General features: G+C 43.9%; 1 long non-coding RNA gene across 1 annotated transcript; it reads right to left on the bottom strand.

Moving 5' to 3' along the window:
• Positions 1-2,597: 2,597 nt before the first annotated feature.
• Positions 2,598-10,705, bottom strand: LOC121089973. The gene is made up of 3 exons (XR_005828436.1): positions 10,464-10,705; positions 8,103-8,188; positions 2,598-2,764 (listed from the first exon to the last, which is right to left on the bottom strand). It is a non-coding gene; the product is annotated as an uncharacterized LOC121089973 (long non-coding RNA).
• Between the last annotated feature and the right edge of the window lie 74 nt (positions 10,706-10,779).

Raw genomic sequence — 10,779 nt, 5'->3', positions numbered from 1 at the left:
CCAAGTGTTCCATCTCCAAAATTAAAAAAAAAGTGAAGAAGTAACATTGAACTTGCACAGAAGTGTGCTCTCACACAGTTTTCTGTCCTCTGCACCAATAAATCAGAGTAGTTCTTTAGTTTCATATGAATTTTGATCTTTGCTCTGCTGTAATTTATCTGGCAAGGGAAACATCATTCAGCAGTAACGAAACCAGCATTATTTATTTATTGAGCCCTCTCTGTGTGATTGACATTTACAATACCCAGAGAGAGACACAGGCCCTGTCTCAAGGGTTTTGTAGCCTGGAAAAAACAACTTTAGAGTCATTGGCCAGACAAACAGAGCAAACTATGTTAATCTCTAACAATTCACCATTTACATTTAAATGTTGCTTTTTTTGCCAGATTAATATTAAAGATTTAGCAGATGAGCAGCACTGGGGGGGGGTAGGGGGTGGGGGGTGGAATATAGAGTGTTTGCACTGCAAAGTACAAAAAACAGAGAAAATGCTATATAGGTTCATGGCACCCAGAAAGACTAAGTACATTTCAAGAACCAGGGGATCAAAATCTTCTTGACAACTGGATGCTGGGTGTCCTTGATAGGTAGAATTAAAAGAAAAATCCTGAAAATAACTACACATCTCTTCAGTTTGAAGTAAGAATTAGAAATATGTTAAGCATTAATGTGATATTGAAGCCCAGGACTCTCCTCTTCATCCTCTCCGCCTCTCTCCCCACCAAAACTCCTCTTGCAACCTGTATTGTTTACTCCAGGTAGGAAAATCCCATCTAAAACTAAACATACTCTCTTTTTTCCCTCGAAGGCCAAAGAAGGTACTACAGCACAAAGGGAGCAGGATTATCTCTGGGATATCTATCTGCAGAGATTGCAGAGCAATCAGTTTTCTCTGAATTATTGTGCAGCCTGTCAAACTAGGCAAGCAAAAGCCCCTGTGTACTATTAGTAACCAGTATCACTGGTGATGATGCTTCAGGTCAAACATTATTTCAAATAAGGGACATCATACTGATCTTCTTGTTATTTGATTGCCAGTAATGCTGTCATATTGTACACTGCTTCTGACATGCTATACGCTAATGGAGAAAATGCATTTCAAAAAATTCTGAAAATAAATTTTCAACTTTAAAAAATAAATTATTCTTTAAAAAAATTAGTATTATTCCCTGCCATTTGTTGAATATCAGTGATTTTTCTAATTGAAATCCTTAAGAACTAATGACTTCAGCACATTAAATGTGTATCCTAGGGATCGATTCATGTCCAAAGCTAGCAGAATGCTTCTTGGTTACAGCTTCTGCAGCTGGGAAATGTGAATGCCTGTGGCTATTCTCAGGGGAGCGATTTATTTATGGTCCCCTCCATGCTTGACCAGGTCTCTTCATGAATGTGTTTACTTGGGGAACAGTAAAATAAAATCTTTGAGCACAGGCTTCTCAGCTGCTCCCAGATCTCCAAGGAGATGGGAAAAGGGGTCCCTCATTTCTCTGCTTTCTCCACCCTGCACGTACATAAACATTTTGGTCCTGTGACACAACCCCAGTCTATAAAAAGTGAACACTGTGCAACAAGACCAACAGAAGTTGTCACAGCTATAGCAAGTTAACAGCATGAAATTTTGAACAGGAAAGCTAAGTTTAACCCCAATTGCCCTGTTCAAGTCCAGCCTAGAGCTGGAAAGAAAAAAACACTGTTGCATGGCAAGTGCTCCCAGTTTCGGAGACCTCAGATCACATTGGGTTAATTTATGTCCTATAAACATAATCCCCACTCTTAGGGACAAGCAAACTAGGGGAATGGGGCCTGTCCAGTCGATTTTTCTGGCAGTATTTTGCCCTTGGAAACTACACAAGAACACATTCAGACACATGCTTAACACCCTTAATCTGGAAAGCACTTAAACACATGATTAACTTTGGGCACATGTTTGTGAAGCAAAAGACTTGTTTAAGTACTAAAAGGAATACAAGACAATGCTGGTTTTGATCTTCTGGCCAAAATGAAAATAAATGAACAGATCTTTTGGGTCAGCCTGATATGAAAACAAAAGGCTTTTTGATATCAAGGAGGAAAAGGAGGTAGATGGGAGCTGAACTTAGTATCAATCATTTAGTTGCATTTCAGTTGCTACTAGTCATTTCATCACCTTTCCTCATTTTGCATCCTACAGCAGTCAAAAATGCTAAAGAAAGTACTTCTGAAACTGAAAATATTCAGCCACATTTCCAAATGGTGTCAGGCCAGAGCTGCTTTTTCCGCAGGTAGTAAATATTTTGTCAGCCAATGTTCATCTATTTCTAGAACCAATCCCAAACTGGGATCTCAGTTACAATTGAAGCAGTTAGGTAGACATCAAAGGGGAAGAAAAAAACAGATGCCTCTCGTTATGTGTCACAGCACTATCCAAACTAGCCAGCTGCACCGAGGCTTTTACCACCCCATACCAGGTTAACTTCAACAAGTAGTTCCTGCACCTTGCCCAGGCACAGCCACCAATCCCCCACAAGGTTTCAAAAGTTCATCTGCTGTCTGTGCTGTTTCTTCATCCTTTTCAGGCCAGTCCACCCTGCTTCCTTGTCTCTGCTGCTTCCAAATTTTTTTCTTCTCCAGCTCCCCTCCCATCCAGCCTCTCCTCATCCAGGCCCCCTGGCTTTCCCAGGGCCCCTCCTTATCTCTCCTACATCCAAAGTGCTCACTGTCCTCTGCTTCTTTCAGGTCTCTCTCCACGAATTCTCCATGAATGCTATTATTTGGCTTGTGCCTGGAAATGAAACTGAGAATTACTGTTTAATTTACTTATTCTCTGAAGTGAAAAGCACTCTCTGGGCTCCCTTGGCTGAAAACAATGCACTGCTACTCATGAAAAAAATCTGACCTTAAATAAGTAGTACTGGAAGGGGTACTACAACTATATGGCTGTAAAGTAAGAATATGTGCCTTTACATGATGCTTTTGAGTAATATTTTTCCTACCGGCATGGAGCTTCCTCGGTATCCTCCAGAGTTAGTCCCACTGAAGAGAGCAAGGCAGTCAGTACAGAATCAGGCCCTGACCAGCCAGTGTCCATAATATTTAATTGGCATGACAAGCTTCCCAAATATTGCCAAAACATCTTGTGAGAGGAATTTTTCAATTAGTTTCAGAGGGCAGCAGTCTCTTCAGATAAGGATAGAGGCAATTTCAACTTCTTAAGTTGTTTCAAATGTACACAGAAAAACAGAGTTTCTAAAGCACCAATCACTGCAAAGTCCTTGAAGTTTATGGCATTAAGCTGCTAATCCACAACATGGTACTTTTAAGTTTTAATTGTGCTTCGATAGTTTAATTATCGTCTATTTTAGTTTTGGATGGTTTGATCTACAGTTCATATGAGCCTATCTCATTGCCATCGTTCATATGAAAAACCTTTGAAGCCAAGGGGTTTACCATGTGACTGAGCTCCTCAGGACCTCTGGTGTGCATGTAAGTGGAGCCTGCACAGCCCTATAATGTGGGGGAGGAACTGTGTCTTTTGGTTTGTGTCTGTGGGTTTCTTACTGCCCATGTGAAGATACAGTGGAGACCAGTGATGCAGACATCCGGAAAAACTGAGAAACTATTTTTGGATGCAAGTTCCCATGTTTGCAGCACGTTTCTTTTACAGAACAACAAGCTTTGCTTTGGGGGCAAACGGCACATCTGGAGCCAAGGAGGAAGAAGGGAGCTCCAGTGGTTTAGATGAGTCATTGTTCCATCTTAATGGAAAACCTATAAAATATCAAACTGCCAGAGAGTAATAGATCTTTCAGGGGTTTATTAGTTTTACAGGTCTTATAAAAATTACTGGAAAAACATATAACTTTAATAGCTGAAAAGTGAAAAGGTTTCATGAGCTTAGGCTCAGCCTGTTTGGATCACGGCATCACTACACTTCTACAGCTGGGATGTGGCACACCAGCTGCAAAAATTCCCCAGACTCTCTCACTTTTGTTTAGCTGTCCTCCAAGGTCACATGAAAGCTTGTGGCTAGAGTTCCCCTTTCATGAAAATACTTAGATCTCTGGATATAGCTGAGGCTCTTCCTTATTCATAGCTTGCCTGGCAATTTCTAAGTACTAATCCTGTAGACTGAATTTTGCAGCTGATGAAACCACCCAGGAGTGTTACAAGTCTGGATATATATATGTTTATCTGCACTGCATACTCAAGAGGCTTACCAGGCATAATTGCCAGTCAGGAGTATCAATTTAAGTAAGAAATTATGTCATATTTCCAGATTTGAAGAGGTATCACAGAAACTATAGACTAGACTGTTAACAGGGATGACACAAATCATTAGGGGTTACAAAATGGAACAACTATTCTGACTTTCAGTCACAGATACTGAGGCCATAATAATTAGCTACATTCAGCAGCCATCAACTCTAGCATAGCAGTCAGCAGAGCTCATCACCTTGGTCTAGAGAATCACAGAATAATAGAATCATTTAGGTTCAAAAAGACCTTTGAGATCATCAAGTCTAACCATCAGCCCAGGACTGCCAAGCCATCACTAAGCCATGTAGCTAAGCACCACATCTACATGTTTTTTAAATACCTCCAGGGACGGTGACTCAACCACTTCCCTGGGCAGCCTGTTCCAATCCTTCACCACCATTTCAGTGAAAAAAATTTTCCTAATATCCAGTCTAAACCTCCCCTGGCATAACTTGAGGCCATTTCCTCTTACCCTGCTGCTAGTTATCTGGGAGGACAGACTTCCTTCACCTGCCTAGAACCTCCTTTCAGATAGTTGCACAGAGTCTCCTCCTCTCCAGTCTAAACAACCCCAGTTCCCTCAGCCACTCCTCATAAGATTTGTGCTCCAAACCCTTCACCAGTTTCATTGCCCTTCTCTGGACACACTCCAGCACCTCAATGTCTTTCTGGCAGTAAGCGGCCCAAAACTGAACACAGGATTCAAAGTGCAGCCTCACCAGTGCCGAGTACAGGGGGACAAACACTTCCCAAGTCCTGCTGGCCATGCTGTTTCGGATACAAGCCAGGATGCTGTTGGCCTCCTTGGCCACCTGGGCACACGGCTGGCTCATGTTCAGCCGGCTGTCAGCCAGCACCCCCAGGGCCTTTTCCCCCAGGCAGCTTTCCAGCCGCTCTGCCCCAAGCCTGTAGCGCTGTGTGGGGTTGGTGTGACCCAAGTGCAGGACCCGGCACTTCTCCTTGTTGAACCTCATTGGCCTTGGCCCATCGGTCCAGCCTGTCCAGATCCCTCTGTAGAACCTTCCTGCTCTCCAGCAGATCAACACCCCAACTTGGTATTGTCTGCAAACTTACTGAAGGTGCATTCAATACCGTCATCCAGATCGTCAATAAAGATATTAAACAGAACTGGCCCCAGTACCGAGCCCTGGGGAACACCACTTGTGACCAGCCACGGGCTGTGTGTAACTCCATTTACAACCACTCTTTGGGCTTGGTCATCCAGCCAGCTTTTAACCCAGTGTAGAGTACCCCTGTCCAAGCCATGAGCAGCCAGTTTCTCCAGGAGAATGCTGTGGGAGACAGTGTTAAAGGCTTTACTAAGGCTCAGGTAGACAACATCCACAGCCTTTCTCTTGCCCACTGGGGGGGTCATCTTGTCATAGAAGATCAGGTTTGTCAAGCAGGACCTGACCTTCATAACTCCACGCTGGCTGGGCCTGATCCCCTGGTTGTCCTGCATGTGCTGCATGATGGCACTCAGGCTGATCTGCTCCATAACCTTCTCCAGCACTGAGGCCAGGCTGACAGGCCTGTAGCTCCCTGGATCCTCCTTCCTGCCCTTGCTGTAGATGGGTGTCACACTGGCTAACCTCCAGTCTCCTGGGACCTCCCCAGTTAGCCAGGACTGCTGATAAATGATGGAGAGTGGCTTGGTGAGCTCCTCCACCAGCTCCCTCAGTACCCTCGGGTGGGTCCCACCCAGCTCCCTAGACTTGTTTGTGTCTAAGTGGAGCAGCAGGTCACTAACTGCTTCCTCCTGGGCTGTGGAGATTTCATTCTGCTCCTCCTCATCCCTGTCCTCCAGCTCAGGGGGCTGAGTTACCTGAGGGTAACTAGTCTTGCTGTTAAAGAGTGAGGCAAAGAAAGTGTTAAGTACCTCAGCCTTTTCCTCATCTTTTGTGGCAATGTTCCCTGCCACATCCAATGAAGGATGATCATCCTTGGCCCTCCTTTTGTTTCTAATGTATTTGTAAAAACATCTTTTGTTATCTTTTAAGGCAGTGGCCGGCCAGAGTTCTAGCTGGGCTTCACCTCTTAATTTTTGCCCTGCATAACCTCGTGACATCTTATAGTCCTGTAGAGTTGCCTGCCCCTTCTTCCAAAGGTGATAATGTCTCCATTTTTCCCTGAGTTCCAGCCAAAGCTCTCTGTTCAGCCAGGTTGGTCTTCCCCACCAGCTCATCTTCCAGCACATGGGGACATGCTCCTGCCCCTTTAAGATTTTCTTCTTGAAGAATGTGCAGCTGTCCTGGACCCCTTGGCCCTTCAGAACTGTCTAGCAAGGGTCTCTGTCAACCAGCCTCTTAAACACGCCAAAACCAGCCCTCTGGAAATCCAAGGTAGTGGTTCTGATGACCCCCCTCCTTACTTCTCTGAGAATTGAAAACTGTCATCTCATGATCGCTATGTCCAACATGTTCTCTGACCACCACATCACCCACCAGTCCTTCCCTGTTTGTAAACAGCAGGTCCAGCAGGCCATTTCCCCTGGTTTGCTCACTGACCAGCTGTGTCAGAAAGTCTTTCACACACTCCAGTAACCTCCTGGATTGTTTCCTCTTCGCTGTGTTGTATTTCCAGCTGGCATCTGGTAGGTTGAAGTCCCTCACAAGAACAAGGGCTGGCTATCATGAGACTTGTAGGATCTGCTTGTAGAATGTTTCACCTGCCTCTTCATCCTGGCTGGGTGGTCTATAACACACTCCCACCAGGATATCTGCCTTGTTGGTCCTTCCCTTGATTCTCACCCATAAACACTCAGCCCTACTGTCACCATCATCCAGCTCTAGGCAGTCGAAACACTCCCTGACATACAGAGCTACTCCACCACCTCTCCTTCCTTGCCTATCCCTTCTGAAGAGTTTGTAGCCACCCGTTGGAGCATGCCAGTCATGAGAGTTATCCCACCATGTTTCTGTGATGGCAAGTATGTCACAGTCTTCCTGCTGCACGATGGCTTCCAGCTCCTCCTATTTGTTGCCCTTGCTTCAGGCACTGGCATAGATGCACTTCAGCTGTGCTATCGATCTCAGCTCAAATCCTGGCATGTTGCCCCAGGCTCATCTCTAATGATCTTAGTTTTATTCCCTTCCCCCTTCAAATCTAGAAGATTTGAAAAGCTAAGTCATTCTCTTACATCATTACAGCCACCCTAGGATGATGACAATTAGACCGTTGCTGATGTCAAGGTAGTCAAAGGTGGCTGGATCGCCACAATTACCTTGGTAGTGGCAGTGACAGTTCATTTTATCCTATAATCTGCATAGAGACTGGTAAAAATGATGTCTTATAGAATGTGCATGTATAAGGCTCTCCTTAGAGCTGGTAAAACCACAGCCAGGAAGATCCTGCTGCTTTCTGAGCCTTTTCCATTACAGGTATACATACCTCAGAAAAAAAAGAAAAGAAAAGAAAACCCAGTGAAATTAAGCACAGTTCAGTCTTGTGTCCCCAACCTGAATAGGTGCCAAGCGCTTCAGGCAGACAAAAAGGTCTGCTCGCTGCTGAGACACAGAACTTCTGTGGAGTTACCTGGGTAATAAATAAAATAAACTACATGGAAAGTAAATTTGTACATATATAAGAAAGCTGAGCTGCATCACATTTCTCTGGTAGGTTTTAGATCTTTGAAAGATTTTTATTTAAAGTGGAGCATGACTATGCTGGGGCCTCTTCTACTCATTAGCCAGCTACAAATGAAGTACAGCACAGATCTCACCCAACAGATGCAGGGATTTATCCTTCAGTCAGATGCAGAGGTCACTCAAGCAGAGGCATGTTTTACAGTGACACCAAGAGTCTTGATTTGCAACCTCTCATTCTGGAAAGCAATTGCACTACAGTGACTACAGTCAACTCACCCAAATACAACGATGTTAACACAATTTGGGACTTCTGATTGTGAAATCATGAAGCTTTATTACTTTGCACTGAAGTGGCCCACGTCCTGTAAGAAAAGCAGGAGAATAATTAGGAATTTTCTAGTGAGCTAAGGTGACTCACAGCTATATTCTGTTGATGGAGATTATAAAAGCACTTAATTTTGGCATTCTCCTTCTGAAATGTATGGCAAAGTGGAAGAGACTTGATTTAGTTTTGTTCAAAATTATTTCTAACTCAGTTTATAATGATTTTGTTTCCAGATTTTCCTTTCTGCAAAAATAACTTTTGCTCTCTAGGTTTGGGCATTTAATGCCCTTTTTACCAGATTACAGGTAATAAGACACACTTTCATGTTCCGCTCACCCAGCCCCAAATGACAGAGGGACCTTTTTGTGTCATTGCAAAATTTCCTGCACTAAAGGTCAAAATAAAAATGGTAATTAAGCCGCACCAACTGGCCAAAGACATTTTTACTCCTGTAAGCTTGTTACTAGATTAAGTGGAAGCAATGGCCTAGGTGAACCAGCTCTTGTGTTATTTATTGCATGGTATCATAAACAGCGGACATTAATACTCATTTCTTGCTAATGCATTCAGATTCATTATAAAAGAGGAAAACAAAATTAATGGATTTGAGTTTACAGTGGATTTCCATTAGGGGCTTGTGTTCTAGCTGCCAATACATCTGGATTTCCTAGGAATGAATGGGTTTAACCACAGTGTAACAGTTGTTCATAGAAAATCATTAATTAAGCCATGTAAGAGGTTTTGTAAAAGCATTCAAAGCAATGGGAAAATTCCCAGTTGCCTCTGCTTGCTTTTAGCATGATGATATATAACCCCTTGTGCTTAATCATAAATTCGTAAATTGATGCATAATTTTCACCGATTGTGATATAGGATATATTTACAGTCTCACAGTACAGGAGTTAGAGAAACAAGATTTTGGAAAGGGAATACCTTTGTGAAAACACAGGTTCACATGTGTTGCATGCTGTGACAAAATATAGTTACAGTACAAGGAAACAGTTGTACACCTTCTAAAATGTCACTGGGAATGAAAAGACAAACCAACTGGTTGCCCATATTTCTGAAATATTTTGCTGTCACGTATTTATTTCACACAAGTACTTTCTGTGAAATAGAGGATGGGTTATGAAGAAAGAATAACAACTTTAACAGCAGAATTTGTTAGCCATATCACCACAATATAGCCCTAAGAGGGACTTCAAGAATTCACTTGCACCAAAGCTGGATGACAATCTGACTCTCAATATATTTGTGTAACCCCTGTTAAGAGTCCTTCAGTTATGGCAACATCACACCATTCCCACGTCATCTACTCCTTTAGTATCTTAAGGTAATGTATTTTTGTTAATAGCTTACCTGAACTTTGCTGCATTTTGAGCCCATTATTTCTTGCCCTAGCTTATTAGGATATGGAAAAGAAATAATTTCTTTCAGATACAGATCTATAGTCTATCAAAGGACTAATGGAGGCCTGTGCAAGACACCTGTACAGAGTTTGATAGGATGTGAAGGCAGAGAAACTTTAAAATACAGTCAGTTCCTGCCACATTTAAAGATGCCCTGCATGCTTCATAATAACAGAAACAGAGCAGGACCATATACTTAAGAGTGCAAGCAAAGTAATTAAAAAAGTAGTGAAGTATTTAATGACAGACACATGTAATAACCAGAAACAGTTAGAAGTGTACAGACAGGGAAGGAACTGGTCAAATACATATAACAAGGTGACTCGGTGTTGTTGGGCTTGGTCTTGACAATACGATCACCAGTAGATGTTATTGTGCTTTCAACTTCTGGACATAATTAATAAAAGAACCTGAGCAATGAATTCACTATTGAACAGCATCTGAGTGAACGACAGCTGATAGGTGGTAGAGACAAACACACAGTCAAAATTAATACAGTTTAGTGTGTGATTGACAGTGGAAAGTGCTAAGCTGAACGGCAACCCTTTGCCAACAGCAGCCAACACGGGAGGCTCACCAACACTTTCTGTTCAGAGAATATAAAGTGTGTGTTCTGTACAAAGACTAAAAAGCCTTGCCTCATCTCGCCTCACTCCTCCTCGTCAAGGCCTTTCTGCCTAAGTAGACAGTATACACACGCTCTTATGGAGTGTGCACTCCTAATACAGAAATAAAAGCCTCCCCTCACCTCACCCTGCCTCCCAGAGGTTTTCTGTCTGTATACAGAATTACGGTTGTTGCTTCACCTCACCTCACCTCACCTTGTGAGGCCTTTTCCCCCGTGCAGAGCACTCACGTTACCTCTATGTGTTCTATACCTAAGCCATAGATAGCGTGTGTTACCTGTCTATAGAGACAGAAAAGCCTCAGCCGGGCAGAACGATGGCAGGGGGTATGTACGGTATGTCTGTGCGTCGTGGCAGGGGCGGTGAAGCTTCCCCTTCCCCGGGCCTGTCCACCCGCACCCTCAGGGTTGCAGGCGGGGCAGGCGGCCCCCACCACCCTCAGGCCAAGCGGGACGGGCCGGGCGTCTCAGCCGCACAGGCCGCGCCCCGCAGGGAGCGGGGCAGGTCGGGCTGCAGCACCCACCCCCGCAGGGACCGAGGCCCGGCACGGCGGCGGCGGGAGGGGCGCCCGGCCTACCTCACGCCGGGCAGGG

This window comes from Falco naumanni, chromosome 1, assembly GCF_017639655.2.
Source record: "Falco naumanni isolate bFalNau1 chromosome 1, bFalNau1.pat, whole genome shotgun sequence".
Lineage (NCBI taxonomy): Eukaryota > Metazoa > Chordata > Aves > Falconiformes > Falconidae > Falco > Falco naumanni.
The sequence above is the reverse complement of the archived record's forward strand: the minus strand, read 5'-3'. Positions and strand labels throughout refer to the sequence as shown.